At 44.4% G+C, this 13,151-nt stretch overlaps 1 protein-coding gene across 1 annotated transcript in view; it reads left to right on the top strand.

Moving 5' to 3' along the window:
- Positions 1–13,151, top strand: part of PFDN1 (prefoldin subunit 1) — a 60,390-nt gene that overhangs the window by 12,504 nt on the left and 34,735 nt on the right. The gene's annotated exons all lie outside the window — the stretch shown is intronic.

The raw sequence follows: 13,151 nt of genomic DNA, 5'->3' as shown, positions 1-13,151 counted from the left end.
ACATTTATATATATGTAAATAAATCAGAAAAGGAGGCCTCTGACTGACTCTTTGCTGGGAGTATTGGGGGAAGGGAAACAGAACAGTCCCAGAGCCTCTGCCCTAAGCTAGGATCAGATTTCTGGTCCCTTGGAAGCTGTCTCCCTGCCCTTAGCTACTTTCAGTGGCTTAAGTAGGGCCTGTTATTGTATTTATCTAGATTGCTTCCAACAGCAGTGATTATACCTCAGTCTGATCTGTCCTCAGACATAGAGCAAGCTCCCAGTCCCCCTAGAACACGTAATGGGGGGGGGGTTTCTTCTAAATCTAAAAGCTCCACATCTGATCAGAGTAAGGCTTCTAAGGCCAGACCTGAGTCAGTTGCAGTATCTGCTAAGGCCCTTGAGGCGTCATAAAGCCCTAGAATGCCAGTTTGATATTGCTCAGCAAAATGCACAACTTTCTGTGCATCAGCCTGATTATACCAGGGAGCAATTGTTGCCAGCCCAGGCAGAAGGCCTTCCTTGTCATCTCAAGGGTCTGCTGTGGTTCAGGATGATCCTTTACTTTTGCACCAGCAGCCAGTTGCAGGGTTCTCACATGAAGTTCCCTTGGCTGCATCTTCAGCTTCAGCTCATCTGTATCCTGTGGTGCAACGTCAAGTGCCAGAAGCTACCTTCACTCTCACCGCTGCAGGGCTGTGTGCGGGGGAGGGACAGAATCCAGTGCCATCAGTGGATTTCCAAGCCCTGCTTTCAGATGCTTTTTCTACATTTCTGGCAGCTGGCATACAACAAGGGGCTCAATTACAATATAATGTACCCATGGCCAGGGCACAGGTACCTTTACAGAGGCCTAGTGTTGTCGAGTCACCATCTCACCATGATTCCTCTCAGAGTGAGGATTCTAATGTAGAGGAGGATTGTCCAATGGACTTAGAATTTTCTGAGGATGAAGGAATAGCATCAGATAAACCATCTGTTTTGGTCTTATTTTGCCCTTTGATTTTCAAATCATTGCTTCATAAGGCTAAAGTCACAACTAATATTTGATTAGGTGTCAGCACCGGCTCTCAAGCTCAGGGATCTGACAATTCACATGAGGGCTTGTTCATGGTGCCTAAACCTGAACCTGAATTTATACCTTGCCCGGCCTTATTTACTGAGGTAGTTCAGAGACCATAGGTTCAACCCGGTTCTCTGCCAAGCCCTAGCAGTCAAGATAAGAGATTGCATTGTTCTGATCCTGCTCTGGATCAACTTCTGCAGCTGCCTTCGGTTGATGCACTAGTAGCTAGTTTAACATCTTCCACAGTACTTTCTGGTGATGTGGATGAAGGCCTTAAGGCTGAGGATAAAAAATGGAAATGGCCTTTAGGAAAACTCATCAAGCTGCTGCTTGGGCCATCAGGGCTGCTACATCTGCCTCGTTTTTTAACAGAGCTTTGCTCATTTGGTTACGCCCATTGCAGAACCGCCTACCACCTGAGGAAGTGAGAACCCACCAAGACATTAATAAGGTGGGGGCTGCTACAGAGTATTTGGCAGATGCATCTTTGGATGCAGCAAAGTTTGCTTCACGTGCTCGAGCTTCTATTGTCACTTCTTGGAGGCTTCTTTGGTTACACAATTGGAAGGCGGATATGAAGTTGAAGTGGAGGCTGGCTGCTGCACCGTTCAAGGGGTCTTCTTTCTTTGGGGAGGCGTTAGATCCAATTTGATCGAGGATAAGGATAAGAGAAAGATCCTGCCTCCATCTTCTTACAGGAGATCTGAGCGTAGATATGTTCCATATTCGCAACGCCAGCCCTTTCGTGTGGACTCTGGATCCGGTGGGTCCTATTTTCAATGTTCCTATTCACAGGGCTATGGCCAGTCTGCCAACAGACCGACTTTCCAGGATCGGTAACGCTGTCAACCTCCTTGCAAGAAGCCCTTTCAGGGAGCTGGAAACCGGTCTTTCCATTGTGGCAAATGACGCCTTGCATCACTACCCCATCGGTAGTCAACTCCAGCTGTTCTATCATCATTGGGAGACTTCAACGACCGATGCGTGGGTTCTGAGGACTGTAAGATCTCACTTTGGAATTTTTCTCCAGCCCTCCAAATCGTTTTCTTCAGTGCCTGGTGTCTCTAAATCAGGTAAAAAGACATCTTATGGAAGCAGAAATAGGTCATCTATTAGACATACAGGCAATAGAGCCGGTACCAGTTGATCAAGAGGGAACAGGGTTTTATTCCACCCTATTCCTGGTACCAAAAAATTCAGGGGGCTGGAGAGGGATTTTAAACCTAAAAGGTTAAATTATTATATCCTGCACAGAAAGTTCAAGATGCAATCCCTCAGATTGATTTTGGGCTGCGTCAGGCAGGGCGACCTGTTACAGTTGATGGACCTCAAGGAGACATACTTGCATGTTCCAAGCCATCCAGCGTACCGCAATTATCTCTGGTTCACCTATGCTTCTCGTCCCTTTCAATATCAGGCGATGGCTTTCTTCAGCCCCTCGAACATTTAAAAAGTTGTTGGCAGCAGTGGCAGCATCGATCAGGGGGATTCCAGTCCGTATTCTCTGCTACCTAGATGACATATTGATCTTGTCATCATCACAGGTGCGAGCAGTGCAGGACAGAGAGATTGTGCTTCACAGCTTTTCTCTCAACTTGAAGAAGAGCCATTTACATCCAACTACCCGCATTGTGCATCTTGGAGCAGTTATCGACTCAGTCAAGGGTCAGATGTTCCTGTCACCGGAGAGGATGGCCAATCTCAGGGAGTTAATGTGGCAGGTTCTGCTCGAGCGTTGTGTCCTGTTGGTCCAGTTGTCACAGTTGCTGGGGAAGATGATTTCGTGTATCGCTATCGTTCCCTGGGACCAAAGGCATGCTCGTCCTCTACAGTGGTTCCTGTTGCTGTTCCAGAAAGCAGGGCACAGCAATTCCAGGACCAAGGTTCTACTTCAGCCGCAGGTATGTCTGTCCTTGAAATGGTAGATGTCAGTGGCAGTCAAGAAAGGCAGGCTGTTTCAAGAACCAGAGCGCATCACAGTGACATCGAATGCAAGCCTTCTTGGTTGGGTGCGTATCTGGACTCGCAGATGGGACAGGGCAGATGGACGCTGGCAGAGAAGTGGAACAGCATCAACTGGCTAGAGTTGAGAGCGGTAAAGCTTGCTCTCAAATGCTTCCAGACCATAATAGTGGATCGCCATGTTTTAATACTGACGGACAACATGGCAACGAAAGCACACATCAATCAGGAAGGCAGCACTCGGTCACGGCTTCTCATGGATGAGGTGGAGAAGCTGATGAACTGGACGGAGAGGTACCTTCGGTCCCTGACAGCAGAACACATATCAGGTGTCTAAAATGTTCAAGCAGATTGGCTGAGCAGGGCACAGTTAGATCCATCGGAATGGCGTCTCCATCCACAATTGGTCCTGGAGATTGTGGGGAGATTTGGTCTCCCTGTTATCGACCTGTTTGCTCACCCAAACAACACACAGCTTCCTCGGTTTTTCTTGGGGTTTCCGAGTCCGGAAGCGGAGGGCTGCAATGCCCTCAGATGTCATTGGCCTCAGGGTCTGCTATACGCATTTCCTCCCATTTTTCTCATTCTAAGAGTGATTCGAAAATTGCTGGCGGAAAGGGCAGAGGTCATTCTAGTAGCACCATTTTGGCCTTGCCATCCTTGGTTCTCAGATCTCATGGGTCTCTCAGTGTCCCGGCCCTGGTAGATCCCTCAAGATTAGATCTCCCTATGCCAGAGGACAGTATCCATCGAGAACCCCAATGGCTCCAGTTGACTGCCTGGCACTTGAATGGATCCTCTTGAGGAGGGATCATTTTTCAGGGAAGGTGATTCAAACAATGCAGGCGTCTCAACGGGCCTCTACGAACCGCATTTATAATGCTACTTGGAAAGCCTTCTGTCTCTGGTGTTCAAAACAGCACATTGATCCTACTTCACCATCAATTCCGGATATTCTTGACTTCTTGCAAGCAGGTTTAGACAAAGGTTTGGCTCCTTCGATGCTGCGATGACATGTTGTGGCCTTATCTATAATTCTCACTTGTGACTCCTATCAGTCATTAATACAGCACCTTAGAGTGTGTTGTTTTTTACAAGGGGCTACCAATCTTTATCCACCGGTAGTGCATCGCTACCCTACGTGGAACTTCCTTTAGTTCTTCAAGCTCTAACGGACTCTCCATTTGAACCTCTGGGTGCCATTTTGCTCAAATTCCCGACATTGAAAGTCACCTTTCTCTTGGCAATCACATCAGCTAAGACAGGGGTCTGCAAACTTGGCTCTTTTAAGACTTGTGGACTTCAACTCCCAGAGTTCCTCAGCCAACTGGCTGAGGAACTCTGGGAGTTGAAGTCCACAAGTCTTAAAAGAGCCAAATTTGCAGACCTCTAGCTAGGAGAATTTCTGATCTGACAGCTTTATCTATTCGAAAGGACCTTTGTATTTTTCATTCCAACAGGGTCGTTTTATGACTGGATCCTTCATTCCTGCCGAAAGTGAACTCTTGGTTCCATCATGCTCAGGAGTTAATTCTTCCAGACTTTTGCCCCCGATCCTCACAATCAATTAGAAGAGCGCTGGCACATCTTAGACGTGCGGAGGGCTCTCCATCGGTATATCAGGCGTACGTCTTCTTTTTGATGGACTGAAGCCCTTCTGGTGTCTTTTCATCCGTCTTCGATGTGGAAGAAGGTTTCTTCATCAACTGTGGGTAGATGGCTGAAGGTGTGTATTGCAAAGGCATACAAACTTAAATCCAAACCCTTGCCTGGAAGAATTTTATCACATTCAACTCATAGTGCTGTGACAACAGCAGCTTGGGCTACTCAGGCTTCAGTTAGTGACATTTGTAGAGCGGCTACTTGATCGTCATTATCTCCATTTATACACCATTACAAGTTAGATAGCTGTGCTTCGGAGGAAGCATCGTTTGGACGTAGGGTGTTACAGAGTGTGCTCTCCACCCAGGACCTAGGGACTATTCAGCCTCCTGCCCAGGGTCCACGAGCTTGAGTATATCCCAATGAATGGATTATCCTCTCAACACACCGAAAAATGACATTCAGGTAAGTCAACATCCGTTTCAACCGGGCCTCATTAATGTTGCTCAGGCAATTATAGGACAAGATTCCTGTGGCGGATGTGCGAGTCCATTAGGTCTTGAATAAGTTGTCTGCCGCCCTTGAATTCTCAGCAGACGCAACACTTAGAGCAGTGAGGTTTGCCTCAAAAGCTATTGCATCAACTGTGGCTTCCAGGCGTCTCCTCTGGCTCCGCAAATGGCAGGCGGATGCCAAGCAAAAGTGGCGGCTGGCCCCTGCTCGATTCTCAGGGAAACACCTGTTTGGAGAATCACTGTAGCCGTTGCTTGTGGAGACGAAGGAGAAACGTAAGGTCCTTCCATCTCTTTCCCGATGGGCAGACCCACGTCATTTCCTATACTTCATTCGCCAGTCTTTCCGGGGGGCTGACAGGGTTTGGTTCAGCTAGGTCTCAGTGCCCAGTCCAGCCTAGGCAGGACCAACAACAGGATAGGGCAGGGAAATACAAGCAATTCCCACCCAGACGGCCCTTTCGAGGGGGAGGGAGCCATCCTTTCTGGCGCCAGCAATAATTGCCTCACAGACCCTCCCATTGGGGGATGCCTGGCCAGTTTTGCCAGGATATGGGAGGGCGTTACTACGGATGCATGGGTCCTGGAGACAGTCCGTTCGGGCCTCTCTTTAGAATTCCTTTCTACACTCCCGAGGTTTTTCATCTGTTGCCCTGTTTCAGGTAACAAGATTAAAAGGGATCTCATGGAAACAGCTATTCAACATCTGTTGGATATCCAGGCTATTCAACCAGTTCCAGAGGCTAAGCAGGAGATGGGGTTTTATTCCATCCTCTTCGTAATTCCAAAAGCCTTGGGGGGGGGCGATATAGGGAATTCTAGATCTCAAAAGACTGAACCTTTACGTTCTTTACAAACGGTTCAAGATGCATTCTCTTCAGTCCATTTTGGATGGCGTCAGGGAGGGCGACTTCCTCACCTCTATTGATTTTACTGAGGCTTATTTACATGTCTCCATCCTTCTGGGCCATAGACAGTATTTCCGCTTCTATTATGCAGGCGGACACTATCAGTACAAGGCCTTGCCCTTTGGCCTATCATCAGCACCTAGGGCATTCACAAAGGTATTAGCTGCTTTAGCGGCTCACCTTCGAGTTTGTCCCGTGCGTGTCCAATGCTATTTGGACTACATCCTGATCCAATCCACCTCTGAAGACCAGGCGTGGGTGGATCTCAGAATCACCATTCAAGTGCTTCAGGAGCGTGGTTTTTCTATCAATGTGAAAAAGAGCCATTTGGCACCGACTAACCGGTTGCTGCATTTAGGAGTGGAGATAGACACCATTGCATGCAGGGTATACCTTTCCCAGGAATGTCAGGCGAGTATAGCTGAACTAGTGAATCAAATCAGGGGGGCTCGTACAGGGCCCCGGCAACACTTTTGCGACTCCTGGGCAAGATGGTGTCCTGCATTTCAATCGTGTCGTGGGCACATTTACACACCAATGCTGTCCAGTGGTTTCTCCTCCCTTATCAGAGGGCAGGTACAATCATGCACAAGGTTAAGTTAACTCCAGAGGTTCTACATTCCCTGGAGTGGTGGGCTTCCCCAGCATTTGCTGGGGTTGTATTTTTAAGGAGCCCGAGCGCCTGACAGTGACAACTGATGCCAAATTAAATAAGAACTTCAGTTAAGAGACCCCTGAATATTACTGAATATACAAAAGTGACTTGAAGAGGTGTGCATAATCCCCTGATGTATTCAAATTGATTGGACTGATTATTGATAAAACATTTAAAATTGTGATTTGGAAGTTTTGTTTTGAATTAATGATTCCTGGACAACTAGCAAGAAAGGAGACCTATTAAATACAGACACAACGTAAGATGGAAACGAGAGGAAGCTAAACAGAATGGAGTTGTTTCAAAGCATTAAGGAAATACTTGATTGCATAGACCAAAAAGTGGAAAATATAGTACAAGGGATAATGGGCAAAGACCAGGACAACGAAGAAAGAATGGAGCCATCAGCAGGAATGGAGGGGAAAGCAGAACTGAGAAACCAGCAAGAAGAAGACAACGAGGAGATATTACTAAAACTAATAGTGATTAAGGAACTAAAACAGGAGGAAAATACTGTAAAAGACTTAAAAAGGGAATGGGAGAAGCAGGAAGAGAACTGGGGAAAAGAGATGGGGCCTGAAACAGATAGTTCTGCAACTAGACAGTGGGAAAGGGTAGATAAAGAGGGGAGAAAAAGTTAGATTGCATAAATCAGAATATAGAAGTGGATGGAATAAAAGATTTAAAAGAAGAATATGGACGGTGAGCAAAAAGAAAATAAGATCAAAAGTTCAGATGCAGGCAAGAGATGATGGATAAGGGGGGAAAAAAGAAATTAGAATTATATAGGTTGGATAATTATTTTATATGTAGTGTGATAAATATTAGGATAATATTTTAATATAAACATGAAGAGTGAGATAGGGGAATAAGAATTAAGCAACAATTGGAAAATTAGAATTTGAATGATGGTATTATTAAACATGCATAAAAATATGACTAACAGTGAAATACTAGAATTAAACAGTGGGCGATTAGATAATGAAAGAATATATTTTAATGTAAACGTATTAACAGTAGAATTGTATGGATTGAAGGATCAGAAAGAACATGAATAGAGGTACTTTAAATATATAAACGATTGTGATTGGTATTAGAAGTGTATACTGAGACATTGAATAATGAAAGAATGAAGGATGAAATTTTGATATAAATTGATGTGAAGAGTTAATTAAGGAAAATATGACTGAAAAAACACGTCTTTGAATATTATAGCGATATGAGAAAAAGAAAACTTAAGAGACAGAAATAGGGGGAATAATAGTGTGTGTGTGTGTGTGTGTGTATGTATGTATGTAGGTATGTATGTGTTAAATATGTATATATGTATGTATGTGTGTGTGTATATATATATATATATATGTAGGTCTTTGGTTATTCGGGTTTTCTCCCGCGTAAAATTGGAAGTGTCTTGGCGACGTTTCGACGAAGTCTCATTCGTCATCTTCAGGCTTCAGCTTCGTGCTTCTGGGAGCTCCAGAAACGTCGCCAAGACACTTCCAATTTTATGTGGGAGAAAACCTGAATAACCAAAGACCTACATACAAACACCCGCGAAAACCTCAGAAAACAAATATATATATATCTATCAAACTATTCTAAAAAGAGGTCTATTACATATGCAATGGCCAAATGGATTAATGGCATATAAAGGCAGAGATCTCTGCAATGGTAGTTTAATACTCTGACGATGTCAGCAGATGGCTGACGAAAGCATAGTAGAATAATTATATATATATATGAGCATATGGCAATAAGGCCAAGCACTTATTTCAGGGTTCAAAAAAAATATAAGACAGGGTCTTATTTTCAGGGAAACACTCTATATCTATCTATCTATCTATCTATCTATCTATCTATCTATCTATCTATCTATCTATCTATCTATCTATCTATCTTATCTATATTTATATACATACATACATACATACATACATACATACATACATACATACATACATACATATGTTAAGATATATGAAAGAACAAAAGGAAGGTTTAGAACTGAAGTGTAATAGTAAAAGATGTGTAAACAATATGCAATAATGAAAATGAAATGTAATAACTAGGAGGATATTATGTTTATCTGTATTGAGATGTATAATACCTAGGTATCATACCATTCACACATTGATATGTATAAATAATATAAAATTAAAAAAACTTGAATTGAAAAAAAAGGTAGCATAGATTTTGTCAAGAAGTCTTGCCAAATCAATTTCACCTCATTTTTAAAAAATTTTTCCTGCTAGATTGTAGGAATCCTGGTGATATAAAATACCATGATTTGAATGCCGCATTGTCAATTGCCCCATAACTTTTTGATTAACAAAGTAATCAAAAGTGAGCTGGATGATATAACAAACAAATTAATCCTGTGTTTTCCCGAAAGTACGACCTACCCCAAAAGTAAGTCCTAGCTTGATTTTTAAACTTGCACCCAATATAAGCCCTACCCCCAAAATAAGTCCTAATTAAGACCCCACCCATTCTTGGTGCAGGAGGTGGGGTAAGTGGATCGGGGGGGGGGAATGGAGCTGCCCTACTTACCAGACCTCACCCCCCCCAATACCTGCTTTGCCTTGCCGGCTCACTTCTGCGGCCACTTGCTGCCGCTGGCGTGTGTCGCCCCCAGCCTCTATTTTGCTGTCACAGGCCATTCCAGAAAGCCCTTGCAGCCAAGAAAAGAGGTCTGGATTGACTTGTCAATTGCACTATCACAAAACCTGTAAAATATGATTGCCCAAACTATTACAAAGGGCATTGATGCTGCCCTTATACAAAGGGGTTTCTTCGCCCTGTTGCCAGCAATAGACCCAAATCCGAGGGCCATTTCACCAGTGGGATATTCTGACAGAGAGTACATTCTAGACCCTCATTCTCCTTCACCTTCGCAACAAAGTGACATGTCATTTATGAGCGAAGAAGAGGATGTGGCAGATTATAATCTTTCCGAGGATGAAAGAATCATCCCTGATAAGCCTACTGCCATGGATCTGTTCCGCTATGATCTGTTTATACATTAAGGTTTTAATGTATAAAGCAAAGACAACAGCCAATATGGGGGCGCTTATTGGGCAACCTGAGGGATCTTCGGACCCTCAAGATTCCATGGCTCTTCTTTTTACTAAGCCTATCACAGAACAAGAGGCTGTTCCATCGCCTAAGCTCTTTGTGGATGTCATACACTGACAGCCTGGGTCCATCTCTGCCACTAGTGGCATGGATCAGAAAATGTACACAGTGGAACAAGAGCTCGAGGAGCTCCTCAAACTTCTAGCTGTTGATGTTCCGATGGCCAGCTTGGCTTCATCTAACATCCTTCTTTCCAACTCAGCTGAGGGCCTGAAAACTGAGGACTGAAGGGTGGAGCTCTCTGCTTATAAGACCCACCAAGCTGGTTCATTCGTTCCACCACAGCGGCATCCTTTTCCTCTAGGACATCCCTAATTTGGCTTCGTTAAATGAAGTCCCGGGCGTCCCCTGAAGACACCTGTTTGGATCAGGACATAAATAAACTAATTGCTGCTCTGGAATATTCAGCAGATGGAACCCTCAATTCAGTTAACTTTACTTCACGAGTGTTGTGTCTTCAGCCCCCGAGCCTGGCCTCCTGGCAGAAAGTGATTCAGAGTATGAGGGGGAAGAGCCGACAGGGCTTCCCTCTGCAGGACCTTCCTCTCTGGCTCCGCTCCAGGTCCCAGAGGCAGGCCAGGTGGAGGAGATGACGAGGCCTCTTTCTCCTGCACCTTCCCCCTTCCAGGAAATGTCTCAAGACTCAGCTGCTGACAATCAGTCCTGGTGAGATCCCAGGCATCGCAGAAAGGAGAGGCGGGAACAACAAAAGGGGTGTGGCAGGCCTAGAGAGTGCTGAGTCACGGAGCCACACCCCACAGGGTATAAAAGCAGGAGGAGCTGCTCTATAGCTTCTTGTGACAGACAAAAACTGACTCTTGGAAACTTTGGCTGCAATATTTTGAGACTAAGACTTTGTCTTCTGTTTATTTCTGAACTGCAGTTATGCTGGTCTGAGGAGATAAGAGAACTTGGCAGGCAATCGCAGGTTCGTTGCCAGAACTGATATCTGTTGTCAGAGTAAATTGCTGGCAGATATAGTCAGCTCACGTGTCTGCTTGGTTGTGGTTGGTGGGGACAGAACAACGAGCCTTAGTGTCCAGTGTCACCTCCAGACACCTCTTATGGCTGAGGCACTGGCAAGCTGACATGAAAACAAAATGGCAACTAGCAGTGGCTCCATTCAAGGGCGGCTTTCTCTTCGGGGAAGCATTAGACCCTGTTTTGGTAGAGGGTAAGGATAAGAGGATAGTTCTTCTCCACATCTACAGGCAAACCGGTTTTCCTTACCGTAGAGAGCCGTTTTGGGCATCAGACATGGGGTTTCAAAGCCCGGGCTACCAAAGTTCCTTTCTTTCGGGATCGTTCCTGACAGCCACAGACCAGACGTCCCTTTTGGGGAGCTGGCTACTGACCTTACCGTCTGACTGTCCTGACAAGTGCCCCATAGGCGGTCACCTGGGCAGATTTGCAGACTGCTGGTGACACACAACCTCCAATGCCTGGGCATTACAGACAATAACACTCTGTCTTACCCTAGAGTTCAGTTCCAGACCCCCCCGATGGTTCATCCAATGCTCCATCCCACGGGATCCCACCAAGAGGTCTCTGATGGAAGCCGAAATCCAGCATCTGCTGGCCATTTAGGCCATAGAACCTGTACCTCTTCAACACCAAGGGTTCAGCTTCTATTCGATACTCTTTCTGATGCAAAAGAAATCGGGCGGAAGCAGAGCCATCCTAGATCTGAAGAAGCTGAATATACGCATCAAGTACAAACACTTCAAAATGTAATCCCTGTCCGCCATTCTGGGTTGCATCAGACAGGGAGATTTCTTGACTTCAATAGATCTACGAGAGGTTTATCTGCACGTGCCCATCAGACCATCCCACAGGAGATTCCTCAGGTTCTCCTACATGGGAATACCAATACAAAGCTCTGCCCTTCGGACTATCATCTGCCCCCAGAATATTCACAAACCTTCTGGATGTGGTAGCTGATCACTTGCGGTCGAAACCCATACGTTTGTTATGTTATCTGGATGACATTTTGGTCCTGTCCTCATCCTCTCAGTAGGTGAGTCTAGATCTTCAGATCACGATTCAAACCCTCCAAGTCCACGGGTTTCCTGTGAATTGGGAGAAGAGTCACACGACCCCTTCCACCAATCTGGTTCATCTGGGAGCAAGGATTGACACTCAGGCCAGCCTCGTCTTCCTCTCCCAGGAGCGTCGCTTCAGCATCCACACCACCATAAGGCAAGTGAGAACCCTCAGAGGGGTACCATTGATGCTTCTTTCCCAATTCTTAGGCAAAATGATTTCCTGCCTACAGATTGTTCCTTGGCGAGGTTGCACTCCCAACCTCTTCAATGGTTTCTATTTCTATTACCAAGTCAACAGGTGGGCCACAGCAACTCTCCCAAATGGATCAGAGTTCCCTTCAGGGAAATCAGATCCTTAGAGTGATGGACGTCGGCAACCATGGAGCAGGGGTGTTCCTTCAAAAAGCACCCCTGCCTAACCCTGATGACAGACACCAGCCTTTTCTGAAAGACTTTACAATTTTTGAGCAAGTTAAATCTCTTTTTGGCCTATTTTTCCTGAGATAAAGAAGCTGCCCAATAATGATGCATACTTTGATATAGATGTTGATCTTCTTATGCCACACCCTCCCTCATTAAACAAATACACTGATATGTTTATATTCAGTAAGAATTCAAGGTTATACAGCTTGGAGATGGTAAATATGAATAAAAATGATGATATGGTCAAAATAGTCACTTGCCTAATAATTGTGCATACAGTATAATTAAAAATATAGCTAATGGGGCTTATTTGCTGTAAGATGAAAAGGCATCTTTTAGTTTTTGTTTTTGTTTTCATTTGTTTCTGGACTCTGGACTAAATGCTTGTTTTTTTGTCAGGAAGCAACAGAAAAGTTCATTGATCTGGAATTTGCTGCAGATATATTTTTAAATTTCTGATATTTTTCATACTTTAATAAGAAAAAAGGGTCACATTGGTTTCAGGTGGCGTTCTGAAACTTCCCTTTTCTGTTTCAGAAACTTCCCTTTTCTGTTTCCTTTATAAAGCTTTGGTCATTATTTTTTTCTATATCCAATATTGGTTTTCTTCTTCTAAATTCGTTGTTTTTTCTTTTTCATTGTTTATAGTTTTTCATGTTTTCAGTTTTTTTAAGTTTGTCCCAAATGAAATTTCTTTTCTTTTCCCTTGACTTACAATTTTTTTAAATATATAGTTCTTATATCCATGTCATCTTTAATTATTTCCTACTACATAGACGGTATTACATACTCTTTCAAAGGAAGACAAAATTTTACTAAATCGAGTAATTTAAACATGATTTTAAACAAGAACATCATATTC

This window comes from Ahaetulla prasina, chromosome 3, assembly GCF_028640845.1.
Source record: "Ahaetulla prasina isolate Xishuangbanna chromosome 3, ASM2864084v1, whole genome shotgun sequence".
NCBI classification, from domain to species: Eukaryota; Metazoa; Chordata; class Lepidosauria; order Squamata; family Colubridae; genus Ahaetulla; species Ahaetulla prasina.
Note: the sequence above shows the minus strand (reverse complement) of the source record. Positions and strands in the feature narration are given on the sequence as shown.